This window comes from Canis lupus, chromosome 2, assembly GCF_011100685.1.
Source record: "Canis lupus familiaris isolate Mischka breed German Shepherd chromosome 2, alternate assembly UU_Cfam_GSD_1.0, whole genome shotgun sequence".
Lineage (NCBI taxonomy): Eukaryota > Metazoa > Chordata > Mammalia > Carnivora > Canidae > Canis > Canis lupus.
Genome location: NC_049223.1, coordinates 20,978,102 through 20,994,825, shown reverse-complemented (window position 1 = coordinate 20,994,825; position 16,724 = coordinate 20,978,102). Strand labels below are relative to the sequence as shown.

Here is a 16,724-nt window from a genome sequence, read left to right as displayed (position 1 = left end):
CTTTCCCTCCTCCCTTCCTCTCACTAGTCCTGCCGCTGAGGTGTTATGTGGAGCTCATGCACTGTGGGGAGCCCCACAGAAACCACAGCCCCCAAAGGAGGTGCAGCCAAAAAGGTGCAATTAGGGTACTGCCAGGTGTGATTGTATTACCAGGTACAACACTAGTAGCTCACTCCTAAAATAGATAGTCGTTGAAAACAAACCCAGAGTGAAAAGAACGCTGAAAAATGTAATGTAGAATGTTCTTCAGAATCCAAATAATAAGCAAAGAGATAGGGGCCAACCTCCCCCAATGAGGCAGGGAGACTTGGGATTCCCAGAGAACCTTATGTCAATCAACCTTTTGATCAAGGATCTTTATTCAAACACACAACAAACACTTATCTGCCACCAAGGATATATGCCTAGGGAAGCTAAATTATTTGTCAATGATAGCAGGTCACTGTGGAATCTGGATGAAGGCTCTACTATTAACTACACACGACATAAAAGACATAAACAAAGCTTAAACCAGACAAACAGATCATCCCTATGTAAGGGGTACCTGGTGGGCTGCTCTACCGCCATTAACCACTGACCCTGGACCCCTCAACTAGCAGTCAGTTCCTGCATTTACAGGAGCCCAAGACCCACAAATGAACCAGGCAACAATCCTTACTCAGCATCCCTGCCAAGTAACTCTTGGTTACTGGTGACCTAGTGACCTGATTTTCTTCTCTGGCTGAGATTCCCGACTCACTCACCACATCCTCCTCACTTACACTCCCATGCTGGAGCACTGAAATTCTACCTTCTCTGCATAACATGTCTTTGTTTCTAAAAACCTTGCCTGTTCATACATTTTAAACCTCTCTTCACATTGGCCATTGGTATGGGCTGGATGTTTCTATCTCCCCAAAATTCTGATGTTGAAGCCCTAATGCCCAATATGATGGTACCTGGAGGTGAGGCCTTTGGGAGGTGAATGGGATTAGTGTCCTTGGAAGAAGAGACACAAGAGAGATGACTTCTCTCTCTCTGCCAAGTAAAGATATAGCAGGACCGCCATCTGCAAACCATGAAGGGGGCCCTCATCAGACACCAAACCTGTCAGCATCTTGATCTCGGCCTTCCAGCTACCAGAACTGTGAGAAATAAATGTCTGCTGTCTATGCCACCCCATCTATGGTACATGTGACAGCCCCTGGGCTGACAAAGACAGCATATCCATACCTTTGGGTTCAGTTTTCTTTCTTCCAGCCAATGTTCTCTCTTCCACTCTCCCAGGGTGGGCCCCTCACCTAGAGCTTCTTAACCCAACTCTCTTCTCTACCACGATTTATAAAACTGACTCAGCACTTCAGGTACAGAAGGTCCACTAAGACGACACAGGTGAATAGGGCACTCACCCCAAACCTCAGGGAGACTCTGAGTCTAATGGAACTGAACGGTTTTATTCCACTGGGTGGATGAAAACAGTCCTGTATAATGTCACATCCAGATACCAGCTTGAGGAGAGCAGGCAAAGTAAGAACGCTAACATCTCTTAGCACCTACATGCAGGCACAGAGCCAGGGGCTTCACCTGCATTACCTGCCTGAAATTCCCATGGTAGAAATGAGAAAACTGGAGCTCACAAAGGTAAAAGAACTTACCACATACCACCAAGTCTACCTAAAATAAGGCACATGGCTCTTTCTAATATGCCAGGGTTGGAATGAATACTAACCAACACTTTAAAAAGCCTTGCAGGGGGGTGCCTGGGTGGCTCAGTTGGTTAAGCATCTGCCTTCAGCTCTGGTCATGATCCCAGGGTCCTGGGACTGAGCCCTGCATTGGGTTCCCTGCTCAGTGGGGAGCCTGCCTCTCCCTTTCCCTCTGCTGTTTCCCCAGCTATGCTCTCTGGCTCACTCCTCCTCTCTCTCTAAAATAAATAAAATCTTTAAAAAAATAAAAATAAAAAGGCTTGCAGGGAAAGGTAATGTGAAGGGCTTTCTTCCACAATCATAGAAAGAACTCATACATTTGTTCTTAGAACTATATTCTAAGTTATTCTTATTTATAAAAATACGCTCGTATATTTATTTAGAAAGAAATTATATATGTATTTACTCGTAGGAAGTTGCCTGCACTACAAGTCAAAATGTGAACAGACGAGAGTTCGCAAAGATAGTTCTCCTACATTCAAATGAGTCCCTAGGCTTTCTCAGTGTCTCAAGTAACTACACTTAATGTTTTTAAGACATTAGTCGAAACAAGAGCTAAGAATGCACACATCCCCCCCAAAAGGGCAGTTTTTTACGATGACAGAATTGTGTGAGTTGCTTTTCTTCTAACATTCTTTTTCTGCCATAAAATTGTCATCATCATCCCAGTATCTAGGAAGTTTCGATCTTGGGTTTTTGTTTCTATTCCTCAGCAGTGGCAACAGGTGCAGTAGGCAGGGTGACTCAAGGTGGGTGACACGAAGGAACCTGTATTGACTCAGGGATGGAGGAAAGATAATTCAAGTCCTATGCACACACTCAGGAGCTGTGAGATGCTGGTCTAGTCGGCACTCCCGGGCTTCTGCTTCCCAGCCAGAGCTCCACATCATGAGGCCTCATCTCCTAGTCAATCCCATGACAACATGGGCTCACGACCAGGGTGACCACACTTCCAAGAAACAGAGGGTATGTGTTTAAAGGAGATTAGGGAGTGAATCATCCATGAGTAAAAACTCATTTACCTCCATTTAGAGAGTCGTGTTCGTCAACAAGAGGTTCGTAGAGGGAACATCTAATGTTTTACAGTTCTCCTGAAGAGGCTATAAATAGGAGTGTATGAAGTCGGGCAGCTACGGCTGACTTAAGGCTCACTGAGAAGCACATGCATGCAACATGTTCCAGACTCTATTTGTAAGCTGGTTTGTTTCTAGCAAAAATGGAAAAAAAAAAAAAAAAATAAAAGAAAGGAAAAAAAAAAAGCCTTGTACATCCAATCATTACAGATTTCAGCTGTGCAAATCAAACAGGAAGCTCATGAAAAATGCAATTTAGAAGCATTGAAATCAAACAAAACCCCCCCAAAAAGACCTATTTCGGGCATATATATGGACAGCTGCAAAGCTAACTGTGTTTTTGTTTAACCGCAAATTGTTTAAAGTGACCAGCGGAGCACAGTACGAGAGACATCCAAGTGGACATTTCCCTGGACGTTACCAAGGTCTCCACGTTTCCCCTCCCTATGGACTCACATAACCCAGACCAACCAGTCTAATAAATGCCTCTGTGACACCCACACCATGCTCTGTGGGGACAGCCTGGACAGAGAAAGAGGGGAGTCTTCCAGTCAGAAGCAGCAAGAGGCCAGTGCTCAGAAAACCAACACCAAACACAATCTCCCATGTCTAGTGGGCTGACTACTCACCAGCACTGCCTTCTGCCCACCACCCCTCGCACAATGGTCCCCACAAGAAGAGTCGCTTTTGATGAGATCTGTGCCATAGGACTCCTAGGGTGTAACTGAAGACAAGAAACAAAGAGAAGGAACAGGAGAGGAGAAAACTTCTGCTTCTCAGACCCCACCTCCAGCCAGTGCCTCAGAGATGTTTCCAGCGCTAAAAGATGAGGGGCAACTGGTTTTAATTATCAAAGGAATTATACCTTTACAGCTTTGGGTGGGCACAGGGTATTCATCAAAAGAAAAAAGCCCTCCATTCACACCTACCCAGACCTCTTCTAAGAGTCCTGAACCATCTACCACCTAAGAGCTCCACATACTAAGGAGCCAAGTAGAACCACTTGTTAAATAAGCAAAGCAATTATTTAAATACTGATTATGGCAAGTGCTTCATTTTCCATTGACCATTTTACAATAAATTAGAGCTTATAGATTTTTAATATAGATCTTTAGAGTATATGGAAGGCTCTAGAGCGGTAATGTTATGGGCCACAAGGAATAGAGCATTCCTTGAGTGAATAATAATAAAGTTTAAAAAATAATAAAAAGAAAGAAATGAGGAAAAGAAAAAAGGGGTGAAGAGAAGGGCAATGCCCCAGGGTGGATAAGCGTGCATTGTCTGTAGCGAGTGTATGGAATTCTAGTGATCTTGGATCAGTTACTGAAGGTCTGTATATACCAATGTCCTCTTTGGCAAAATACAATTGCGGGATGGATGAGGATCCAAAAAATGATGCACATAAAACATTCAGCATGTGTGCAAGAAATTAAGTATTAGCGACCATCATTCTGGACTGAGTTCAGTTCCAACTCCACCAGTAATTAGCTGTGTGGTCTGAGGCAAGCTAGTCGCCATGTCTGAATGTTGGCTTATTCACAAAATAAGTGAGTCTGGGTTAGATGATCTCTGTGGCTTCTCCAAGCTCAAATCCTCTCTGACAACGTGATGTGCTTTACCAGGTCAAACGCCTTTATGCTTCTAGTACCCACACCTTTCTTTTGGGATTTATTGGTCCCAGCCATGACTGGATACCAAAGGTGTGGTCACAAACACAACTCCCCATTGTGTGACTGTGCTTAAGGGAATCCTGTTTTGTGATGATCCCTCTCACAAGTGGTTTCCAGGAACACACAGTGGCAAAAGGAAGGCCTGCCTGTGCTAGGAGGAATCAATAGATTTCCATTCCTGTGGCTTTCAAATGTTGGGGCTGTCCCCAAATCAGGATGTGGTGTAATGTGTCCTGGTGTGGCTTGGGAGTGAAGGAGCGTGTATGTAAATTAAATTCATTTGCTGTAACCACCCTTCTTCATAAAAGGAGCTCTCAATTATTTCCTGCTGAAAACACTGCAAGAACCTATCCTTCCTAAGCTTAACAATGAAGTCGAAAAGCAGCCACTAAAAGTCCATTTCTCTTAAATCTGGGTGGAACAGCAACTATTTCAGATTTATCATTCTCCCCTCACTGTTTTAAACTCCTCAGTGACACCTCTTCTAAGGAAAGACAGGGCTTTAACGTCCTTACGAAGCAGGAGATTTATAATGATTATTGAAAAGGATAATCTGTCATGGTGCGCACCATCACACGGGATTCTGTCTCATAAACCCACACCATAATCTCCTAATATAGGTGGTAGGTTGTTTACACCCACATTATGTAAACAACAGGGCAGATCTTAATGCTGCTGCTAAGCAAGATTACAATACAATTAACCTGACGGAGTAACACTCGTAAAAAAAAAAAACAATGGTAATCAGCTGTACTGACAGGAAATATCCGAGATACCTGGAGGAAACCAGACCAATCTTTACTTCTCTAAGAGTCATCTGGATGTCCCTAGGCTGCATCAACACCACTGGTATTCCCTGACCCCTGGCCCGTTTCAATTCCGCCTCACTCTCCCTAACCATGTCCATGTCCATGAAGAAAGAAGAATCAACAACCTGTCCTGAAATCCTTAGTTTGGGTAACAGTCCCCAGGGGATGTTAGCAGACATCAGGGGAGAGGAAGATAAGAAATTCACGATGAAAGGATTAAGAGGCCACCCTGTGAACTCAGTGACCTGCCTCGGTATCACCCCGAGGTACCCAGACATTCTTCTCAGATGATGCAACGTGAAGTACACACCACCACCACCAACAGATGGATCTCACCCAAACAACTGGACGTGGATCTCATCAAGCTTTAGGGCTAACTTCCAGTTTACAGACATTACAGAGACTGGTGGAACAGGTTAAAACCAGCTGCCAAGTCCAGAATGTGGGCCACTTTCCAAGACAACTGACCTGATTCTTCAACAAATCAACAGCTCTGGAGAAAAGGGTGGGGGAAGAAGAGCTGCTCCAGAGTTTAAAAGCTTCGGGAGATGTAATAATCAGATTGCAAGTCTGGACTCTATCCTGGTGCCAGTTTGAAAAAAACTTACTGTAAAAGACCTTTTTAAGCTACTAGGCATGAGGTCAACCCCGGGCAGGTGGAAGTTCTACAGACCCCTGCCCTCTCCCAGACCTTGCCATCTGATGCTCTGGAACTGTGTGTTCAGCCACTCCACAATGAAAGGGCAGGGCCCATAGGGAGACCAGGGCACCAATGGCTGGGCCTCACCAAGCCCCATGCGGAAAGGGGAGACTCGCAGGTAAGATTCGGAAGATTCACAGTTGGTAGAACAAGAGGCAGTTAGCTCCTGGGGTTACCTAGGGAGGAAATGGACAGGTTCCTCTACGAACAAGTTTTGCCAATAGGTTTCCAGCAGCCCCAAGCTCCATCTGAAACCCATCATGTAAAAAGCATAAAATCACTGCTCTGAGCAGGAAAACCAGCATCTGAAACAAGCAAGTTACCTGTGCAATGGGAGAAAACACACAAGCAACACCCAAGTGGCAACTTCACGTTTGCTTTCTTCAGCCGTTCTCCACTCCTGCCTCTACTCCTCGGAGAGTTTGGTTGAGTTTCCTTTTGTTTCTCATCTATTTTCAAATCTATCTAATGGAGGCAGAACATACATAATGCAAATGGCACACATTTCACACCATTTCCATCACTTTTCACTTGTTGCAATTTTAGTTTTATTTGATTTGTCTTTGTACTATAACATCCCCTTTCCCTAAGGCTAAAGAGCCAGCCAGAAGCCAGCCTGGGATGAACAAAGAAACAGGTTGGGGCCTGTTTCCAACTTCCAAACTCTGCACACTGGTGGCCTCGGCAGCTGAAATGTGCCGTCCAGCCAGGGTACAAACAGTAAATGTGAACAGACGGCGATGGCAAGTGAAGATACGGCTTCTTCACCACACCTTCTGAGTCTCTAACTCCGCCCCCAAATCTGACTTTCCCAGAGTTTCTAGCTCAAGTTCTAGGGCTTTTAACCTGCTGCTGCTGCTGCCCAAACTATCCCAATGGCTGCGGAACAGGGTTTCTCTCCTTTCACCGGTTTCAAAGACCTGCCATTTTACTGGTCAATCTTCTTTTAAAACACAGCGGACTCCCCCATGGTTCTAACTGTATAGAGACTTTTTAAAGATTTGAAGGAAATCTTTTTAGATCAAAATGCAAAACTGTTCATTTGTTTCACTCTTCAAACCAGGTATTCTAAAATAAAGAGTGGCCTTTTTGTTTGCTATTTTGAACTAGTAAACTGGGTCCATAATTAAAAATCCCTAAAAATGAAAGATGTACTACACCTACAGAGTTAGCTTAACAATGCTGTAATTCCGTTTTAGAAAGTCAGGAAGCTGGGAGGCCAGTAAAAAGTGTCTCAACAGAAACCAAAGTGTAAAGTTAGTCCTATTCTAAAGAGGCTATTACTCATGAGGGTAAAATTATATAACCAGCTCTTATCAAGCTACTTAATAATCTTTAAAAAAAAAAAAGGTAAATAGAAAAACACACAGGAGGTGTTTAAAATGCTTTGAAAATGTTCAGAATATTGGGGATACACAAAGAATTCCTCTTCGATAGGGAATACAAAATCCTCCAATATGGATTATATGTGAATAGAAAAAAACACTGTTTGAATACAGAATTGTTACAAAGAGGGGAAAAATGTATTAATGTATAATATAATTATATAAACATCTTGAAAAATGCATCATGCCTAATTAAATTCCATCCATTAATAAGGCAGTAGCCTGGGGATAGTTTGTACAAAAATGGCATTTCTGGTAAATATAATATTTAAAACACTACTCAAATATACAAGCACTGTCTTATGACATAATTATGTGTTTTTAATTTGGCGCCATCCAAACATGAGACCTAAAAAAAAAAAAAAAAAAAGACAAAAACAGAAAAACAAACAGGAGACCTAAAAGAAAGCGACTTCACAAACAAATCACGTTAAGATGCTATAATTTCCATATGGTAATGTCAAAGTAAAAATGCAGTACAAATATTCTCCTTAAAACTATGATTTTGGATTTATCTGGCAAGTGCATTACTCCCATTGGGATCCCAAACTCCTTCTAAAGTTGGGAAGTCAAACGTGTTATCCACACAGGGAATACAGACATGGTCCTGAGAGAGAAGGCCCAAGTGTGATTCCCAGCTCTCAACCATAACCTTGGACAAGTTTTTAAATCTCTTTGTCCTGGGCAGCCTGGGTGGCTGAGCGGTTTAGCGCTGCCTTCAGCCCAGGGCGTGATCCTGGAGACCCGGGATCGAGTCCCACGTCGGACTCTCTGCATGGAGCCTGCTTCTCCCTCTGCCTATGACTCTGCCTCTCTCTCCCTTTCTCTCTCTCTCATGAATAAATAAATAAAATCTTAAAAAAAAATCTCTTTATCCTTTAGTGTCTCATTTGTCAAACACTAGTAATGCTACCTGCCTCAAAGCATCACTTGGAAGATCACAGAAGACAATGAATACCACCACACCTGGCATAAGAGTAAACGCTCGGTAAATGCCAGCTATTACTATTTTTATCATCTTTAAGACCCATCTCAGTGGAAATCATTCTTATCAATACAGAGCACCTCTTTCTGACAAAGGCAAAAAAAAACACATGCCTCAAAAGCAAGATGCATGGAGCAACAGTGGGTGAACTGCAAAGACAAAGCCAGACAAAAAGGTCACGTTGTGTACAATTCTCTGTGGATGAAATGTCTAAAAAAAGCAACATTCTAGAGACAGAAGAAAGATGCGTGGTTGCCTAAGACTGCGGATGGCAACAGGAATGGACTCCAAAATCTGGGTGACAGTCGTTTAACTGCATAATCTACTGAGCGCTATAGAGCGGCACACTTTACTATGGGCAAGGTGTATGAATGTAAATTACACCTCGATAAAGCCACACTGATCTAAAAAAGAGAGGTTTCCAAAGCCTTGGCACAGGCATTTTCATACCACTCCGTGAAAATAGCAAATTCAGATATTTTACCAAGGACAGCAGAAATGGTGGAGAATGCAAGCTTGGGCAAGGATCAGACTTGGATCCCAATCCTAATCCAGCTTTGCTCATTTCAGGGCAAACTCTTCACTTCTCTGGGTATCAGCTTCTATATCTGTGAAACGGGAATGGGAATCCTAACAATATGACTCTCAAAGGCTGCTGTGGGCATTACATCATCCTCCCCTTACCCCTCTCCAGGGTTTCCCAGATCAATAAATGGCGCCACCCTTCATGAAGTCGCTGAGGCTAAAAGTGAGTGTGGATGTCATATCTGACTCCGTTCCCTCTCAAATATTAGCTCCAATCCATTAGCAAGTTCTGATGGCTCCATCTTCAAACTGTATCAGGTACCCAACCAGTTCCCACCAGTTCTTTCCCAGTCATCACAACATCCCCAGGGACTCACAAAAGCCGCCTACTGGTTGGTCTCTGGACTTCCATTCTGGCCCCTCTGCAGGTACCACTGCACTCCATCCCAAAGGGGTGTATGTTGAACTCAAGGCCAAGCTCTATCATTCCCTGTGCAGTCCCTCCCATGACTGACTAGACCATGGCCTCCAGGCCCCACACAATCCAGTGTCCACTCGGACTTCAGTTCATGTCCCACCCCACATCCACAACTGGCTCCATCCACCTGGGCCTTCTTGCCATTCCCCAAAAGCAAGTTCCTCCCGCTTCTGGGCTGTTATTTGTACAGAGAGATGGGGGCGAGGTTCATCCGTTCCTCCCTTAAGATCTCAAATTATCCTCCGAGATGGGCCTTGCCCTATTAAAACCACCACTTCCTGCCCTGCTAGACTCTAGCCCCTTCGCCTGATTGGTTTCTTCATTGCATTGCTGTTCCCTAGAATCACATACTGTCTTCCTGCTATAGTGAAAACTCCATGTAGGCAAGGATTTTGACAGTCTTGCCCACTGTCCTCGTCACATACCCGGAGTCTGGCACAGAGCCTGGCATAGAGGAAACTTCATGGAAGAGGAAACTTAAATACTTTCTGAATGAAGAGATCTCATAAAGCACTTAGCCTGCCAGGTAGGAAATCCTCCAGAATTGTAAGTTAGTAACAATAAAAATATTATTACACATTTATTGTTATTTTATTTCACAAAAGAATATGGAAGCCCTCCTAGGTTAACATGCCAATAATCCAGGTAGAACTCTAAGTATGCCACTTTGGTACTCAAGATGCCTTCATCCCATGAGCACAGAGTAACATGTTCTCACTCTGGCAGGAACATAAAGGATGATGCAACGGATTTTCACCATCCTTCTCTGCCTCCTCTGCCTTCAAAGATCACCCCTGTCCTAACGGGGTGACCCGGGTGCCACAGAACCACAGGGGAGTCCCTCAAATGACAACTTAAAGAGTTATGGGGCCCTCCACCAGCTATAAAGCATGCGAGCTTCACCTCACCCTCAAGACAGCTCTATGAGGTAGGCAAGGGTGATTGATTTACCTCCAGTTTACAGATGAGAAAGTAGAAAAACAGAAATAAATGACCCACTCAAAAATCATACTACTAAGAAGCTTGCATTTAGGATTCTGAAAAATTTAAAAACCTAGGTGTCTCTCTCTCTCTCTCTCTGTCCCCCCACACACTATATTACTCTGTGCATCCATTAAAAACAGCAAGAAAAATAAAGACCACAGCTTTAGCTATTTTAAATGACATTAAGTTATAAGGGAAATGAATATTGTAAAGCCTTTCTAAATATACATATCCACAATAACATTCTTAACTTCCTGGAAATTTGAATTCATCCACATGAGACATTCATAAGTAACTTCTGATTATTTACACTACAGGAAGTTTATTTTTTATTTATTTTTTATTCTTTTAGATTCTATTTATTTATTCATGAGAGACATAGAGAGGCAGAGACATAGGCAGAGGGAGAAACAGGCTCCCTGCAGGGAGCCTGATGTGGGACTCGATCCCAGAACCCTGGGATCATACCCTGAGCCGAAGGCAGACGCTCAACCATTGAGTCACCCAGGCGTCCCTAACACCGCAGTTTATAATAGAACTGTCGTTTCATAAGCTCATTAGCATGCAACAGGCCCAGGTACCTGAAAAACTTGGATAAAATGTGAGTTTTCATCTTACCTCTCATGGAGTATGCTCCATGCAGCACCCCATAGGTGCTCCAGGGCAACCCAAGTGGGCATTGACAACAAAGAGGATAATCAAGAACGCTCCAAACCACATGTACCTACGACCAGCCAGGAAGCAGACAGCTGGTCCATAACCTGCATTTTCTCAATCCTGTTTTTGGAGGAGACTTCACAACACATACTCACCCCAGAAGGCTACGTACGCTAGACATCCCTTCTATTTAAGACTTGTGGGCCTAATGACTGAACTCATGATACAGAAGCATAAGCAGGAAAAAGCACTGTGCACAGCCCAGAGGCCTCTGATGTTTCATGGCCTCTAAAGGTGGGGGAAGGGTGCTTTTTTTTTTTAATAGGCGTATCCTTTTACACCGCAGAACCCCAAGACTTTGGGGTGTAGGTGGAACATGACTGTTACCAGACCATGCCTCCCTCCCACTTCCCCACCCAGCACCACCACAGAGCAGACTACGACCAGTGCTTCACAAATGCTTGGTGCCCACTGCTTCCCCTCCACTGAAATCTTTGGTAACACAGCTAACGCGGTCACCTAGTGCTAAAGCAAATTTCTTCTTTTCTTTTTTTTCTTTTTTTTTTCTTCTTTACTTCCTTTTTCTGAACCTCTCCCCTTCGTTCTCCTGCCCACAGTTCACCAGACTTTGAAAAGCATGAAGTTAGAATTCCCACAACTTCCCCCACAAACCCCATCTTATCTTCTCATCTGTCCAGAACGTCTGGTGGGCACACCTGTAGCCAGCTACCCCCATCCTCCCGGATGACACCAGCCCTCGGCTCCTGGGAAGCCTTTGGAACAGCTCAGGACCAAAAGGCCCCACCACAATTGGTTTCCAAGGGCCATCAGCTGTGACGTCTATGTCCAGCAAGAACACGAGAATACCAGAGTTTCCCTCTCTCCTGGATTCCACACTACAGACTGCCCCAACCTCGAGGCAGCCACACTTGAGACAAAAATGAACAGTCCTCTTCCTGTATTCAGCCACGCCCCTGCCACCAGACTCTTAAACTGATCAGCCCTGAGCAAATGACACTCATTTCCCTCCCACGCCTCTCCAGGGCCTTCACCTTTAAATCAGAAACCCAACCCCTTAGCTTTAGCTGTGATTTACATCATACTCTCAGATACCTTAATTCACAGCCCTTACCATGACTGTCAGTAAACAACTTTTTAAGAAATTTTCTAAAAGATTTTGTTTATTGGGGGGGAGGGGAGGGCATAAGCAGGTGGCAGTGGGGAGGGCAGAAGGAGAGGGAGAAACAGATTCCCCCACTGAGCAGGAGAGCCTAACCCAGGGCTCAATCCCAGGACCCCAAGCTCATGACCTGAGCTGAAGGCAGAGGCTTCACTGACCCAGGAGCCGCAGTCATTAAACAACTTTTGTGTCATTTTGTGCAGTCCTTTAAATACTGTCCACACCTACCCTGCCATGAGGACATGACCCCCCCCCCCCCCATCAGTCTTGTCAACTGCAATACACCCCATGCTAGGCCAATCCCCGGGCACAGAAGAGGCTCTATGTGAATGTCTGTTAAATGAAGGAGTGAATGAAAAGCAAAAGCTCCCCCACCAGTCTTAGAAACAGCCCCTATTTACCATGGCTAAATGGCAACCTACATCAGCTTGCCAAATTATTTATTTTATTGATGCGAAATGAAATAAATAATATCAGGTGGGTAAAAGCTCCAATTCCTTTTCAGCTGAGTTCCCTAAGTATTGAGCATAAGGAAAAATTCAGATAGATAAGGCCCAGCACTTTCCGCACTAGGAAAAGGGGAGAAAAATGACTTGCCTTCACAAAGGAAAAGCAAAAATAGGCCAAGATAAGACAAGGAAATTATACAAGAAAATGAAGCCTCATCAGGACATCCCAGCACTACATGGCCCTGAGCTGTGCACACAGACTTCTCGTCAGCACCAAAGCTTCCCCAACACACACGCCCAAAATGAGTTGCAAAAATGGGCCAGTGCCCACAGCTACTTTCTCTAGACTCACTCCCCAACATATATGGGGACTTCTACCAATGCCTGAAATCTAGAGCTTACTGAACCAAATGTCCTGACCCATTTTAAAAAACATTCTGCACACAGAATCCTGGAGAGAATAAAGTGCAGACAAGACATCATGAATAACACGAAAGCCACATTACTAATCTACTGGAGTCCCTCTTTTCAGAGAAAAATCCTCCACCCCGCAACCACTCCCAAAGAAAATCAGTGTAAATCTTTTCCACCTTTACTTGTGACATTTTAAACAATTAAGAAAACAAAGATAAGGATAAGAATATCCAGCCTACCACAGCTGAGGAAGAGGACTTCTCATAGCACTTCTCTAAAACACAAACCAGGTCTACTTTTAAACACCTGAAGAATGGATTCTGCGGCCCATTGGGGCAAGAGGCTGGCCATCGCAAACAGCCATAGCCAAGTCCATGACACTGGGCCACTCCCAAACTTTTCTCTCCTCCCCACGAAGCAACATTATAGAAAAAAGGCAAAGCTACTCAACTCTGACCTCTATTCCAGGTGGGCTTACATTGCTTACAGTGTTGTCCAAGGCCACAGGATGGTTGAAAAATAATATCTAAAAATTCTGATGTTTTTTGAGTTTCTTTTGACTTTTGCATGTGGCAGGATCCCCTTGTTTCTGAAGGAACACTGATCATTACAGCCCACTACATACTTTGCACCATATACTTCACATGCTGACTTAGAAGTGTCTACTGCATGGCAAAAGCTCCCTGTATGCATGTACCCAGATTAAGGAGCCCCAAGTCAGGAACAGGAACGAAGATTGCACCTAATAGAATAAGGCCACAACTTCCTTCCTGTAAATTCTAACTTCGAAGAGTATTGCATCATCCTCATGATCAATCTACTTCCAGTTGTCTCCAAGACCTCTACACTTTGCATGGAGTAATGAAGATGTCCAAAAATTTTACAAGTGGAAACTGGAGAAATGAAATGTCCGAAGATTTTACAAGTGGAAAATAAACGTAGGTAATAACAAAAGCATTCAATGACAAATCTATGGTTGAATAATGTGTTGTTTTCTGGCTTTTTTTTTTTTTTTTTTTTAACAGAACACAGGCACTTGAAACCACTCACTACTCAGGGAAATTTTTTTTTTTAATGTTCAGAAGTAAACACGTTATCTGGCTATCAAATATCTCTGTCATTCCGTGTTCTACAAAAAGGGTGCCTTTCCACCACATATTTCTCATAAATCACAGAATTTTACTTTTTAAATATTTTAAAAGCTGAAATATTTCTTTTCTTAAAAAATGATCAATCCAAAACTCCTGAATTCGAAAGGACAGTCCCTAAAACTTTTCTGCCGGTTCATTCTTCCAAATTAAGTGGAAAGTACCTGTTTTTTTCCTGTTTCTTCCCTTCTCCCTTTTATGCAGGTAGTTATTTGTTAGGCTATAAGAAAATACTATTCAGACAACTTGTTGGTATTAATCCTATGTGAAAAGTGGCAAACCACTACTGTAGACTATGGTTATTAGATGTATTTCAGTCTGATGTGAATGCTAAAGGCTAAGAATCTGTAACTCCTTCCTTTATTCACACACACACACACACACACTCTCTCTCTCTCTCTCTCCCTCACACAATCACACTGTGGCTGCCAAGCCATGAATCAGGCTAAGATGCCTTCAACCTCTGGGTGTGTTTGGGTGGTAGACATAAGTGACCTTCTTTTCTGTGTTCTTTTCAATTTTATAATACACATACATAATTCTGTAATTAAAAGTTTTAAACCTGAAACTACTAACACTAAGGAATCTCCAGACAGGCACCCCAAATACTATTTCAACTTAAAGCTACTTGGACAGCTAACATCTCCAAAGTAATGGCTCGTGGAACATGGTCAAAGAAGAAAACATACCTGTAAGCAAGAATTCCTCAAGGTAAAGAATGTAAAGTCTAACAAGCCTCACTTCATTTTTCTGTTATTTCCCTTAAATATCACACTCATTCTAATCAAATAACTTTGCTCTACTGATTTTTTTTTTTTTTTTTTTTTTGAGGAAGGAAGGGTATGGTGTGTTGCCTCAGAGATTAACCTCTGCAATTTATCGTCTCAAACAGGATTGCTTTTCACATTTCAGAAGGGGCTGTTACCATGCCCGAGGCAGCATGTCAAAACTTGGCCATACGCGGCCGTGCCATCCCCAAGGGACCCGAAGGGAGAAATTAACGGGAACCCAATTTTCAGGACTACTTGGGCCGCAGACGCCACCCCATATGCTGGGTTGACTGCAAGGGAAGGGAGCGTAAAGGAGTCAAAAATGGAAAAGTTACTACTTGCAGACTGTTGGGCAACAGGGCGCCGGTCACCGTTATAGCGGCGGGGCAAGCCCCCCGCGGCCCCTCCTTTGTCTGGCCAGGCCCCGGCTCGCGGCGGCCCCGCAGCCGGCTGCTTCCCCCCCGGGCGCGTCCGCAAAGCGCGGGGCCGACGGGGCGCCGGGGGCTCGGCATCTGGCCGCGCATCCCGCCGCAGGCAGGCGGGCAGGCGGGCAGGCGGGCGGGCGGGCACGCGGGCAGGCAGGCAGGCAGGCAGGCAGGCAGGCGGGCAGGGTCTCTCCATTTTCAGGGCCGACGAGGCAACAATAAGCCGAGCTGAGCGGCCGCCCGGGCTCCCCTTCCTCGCGGCGCCCCCCGCCCCCCCGCGCCCCTCGGGCCGGGGGCCACGCGCCGGCCCCGCCCCGCCCCGGCCCCGCCCCCGGGCCCCCCGCACGCCCGTCGCCCGTCGCCCGGCGCGTGTCCGTCCTCCGGCGCACGCAGGGACCCCCGCCCCACCGCCCACGCCGCGCGGGCGCCGGGCGCCGGGGAGGGGACGCGGGACGCCGGCCGCCGTCTCCGCCCGGGGTCCCTCGGGCCGGGGGTCGGGCTGCGCGGTCTCCGCGGTCTCCGCGGGGCGGGCACCCGCCTCCCCCGAGCTCCCAGTCTTTGTGTGCAAAGTAAGTGCGGGCGGCGAACCTACCTCGGCGCGCTCACAAAGGCGCGCGGCTCCCTCCCCGGCGCTCGCTGCGGGCGGCCGCGGCGGCGCCCAGCGGCCCGGCTTCTCTGGGCGGCCCCGAGGCGGCGCGGGCGGCGGCTCCGACGGCGGCGCGGCCCGTCCGGCGCAGGGCGGCTCTTTCACACCCCGCGGCCCCGCGCGTCCGAATTAAGCGGCGGGGCGGGGCGGGGCGGGGCGATGGGGCGGGGGCGGGGCGATGGGGCGGGGGCGGGGCGGGCGGCGGAAGCCCCGCCCCGGCCCGCCCCGCCGCGCTGGCTGCGGGCTCGGCGCTCGGGACTCGCGGCGGCCCCGAGGGGAGCGCGCCCCCGGCCCCGCGGGTCCTCGGAGAAAGTCCGAGGATTCGGTTCCGGGAGGTTTCCCTTCTGCTGTTTGGGTCCGGTTGGCTTCAGGCACTTGCAAAGAAGAGAGGCAATGTTGGGAGAAAAAAAAAACCCTAAGTGTCCCCAGACGAGAGAGAGAAATGGGGACTCGAAGGTGGCGGGAGTAGGGTCAGGAAGCCCACAGGGAAAGACCCTTCTCTCCCTCCCTCTCCTCCCCGTCTCCGTCTCTGTCTCTCTCACGTGCTGGGCTGGTGGGTGTCCGGCCTCCATCTCCAATCCATGCTTGTGAGGCTTAGCGAGGCTGTCCCCATTGAAATCCTGAAAATACGTCACAGGAGAAAACTCAAAAGGAATCGGGGAGGAAGAGGAAGCAGATCTGTACTAATTGTATAAATTTACTGTCAAACCAGGAAATTTACTCCTACTCCTTCCCTGTCCC

At 46.1% G+C, this 16,724-nt stretch overlaps 1 protein-coding gene across 2 annotated transcripts in view; it reads right to left on the bottom strand.

Moving 5' to 3' along the window:
• FAM107B (family with sequence similarity 107 member B) overlaps positions 1–15,974 on the bottom strand; it is a 70,664-nt gene extending 54,690 nt beyond the window's left edge. The window contains exon 1 of one of the 2 annotated variants that reach the window (XM_038530059.1): positions 15,930–15,974. The gene's annotated coding sequence lies outside the window, so the exon portion shown is untranslated. Of the gene's footprint in view, positions 1–15,250; positions 15,369–15,929 lie in introns of those variants that run through there. The other variant, XM_038530057.1, reaches the window with a different exon arrangement.
• Between the last annotated feature and the right edge of the window lie 750 nt (positions 15,975–16,724).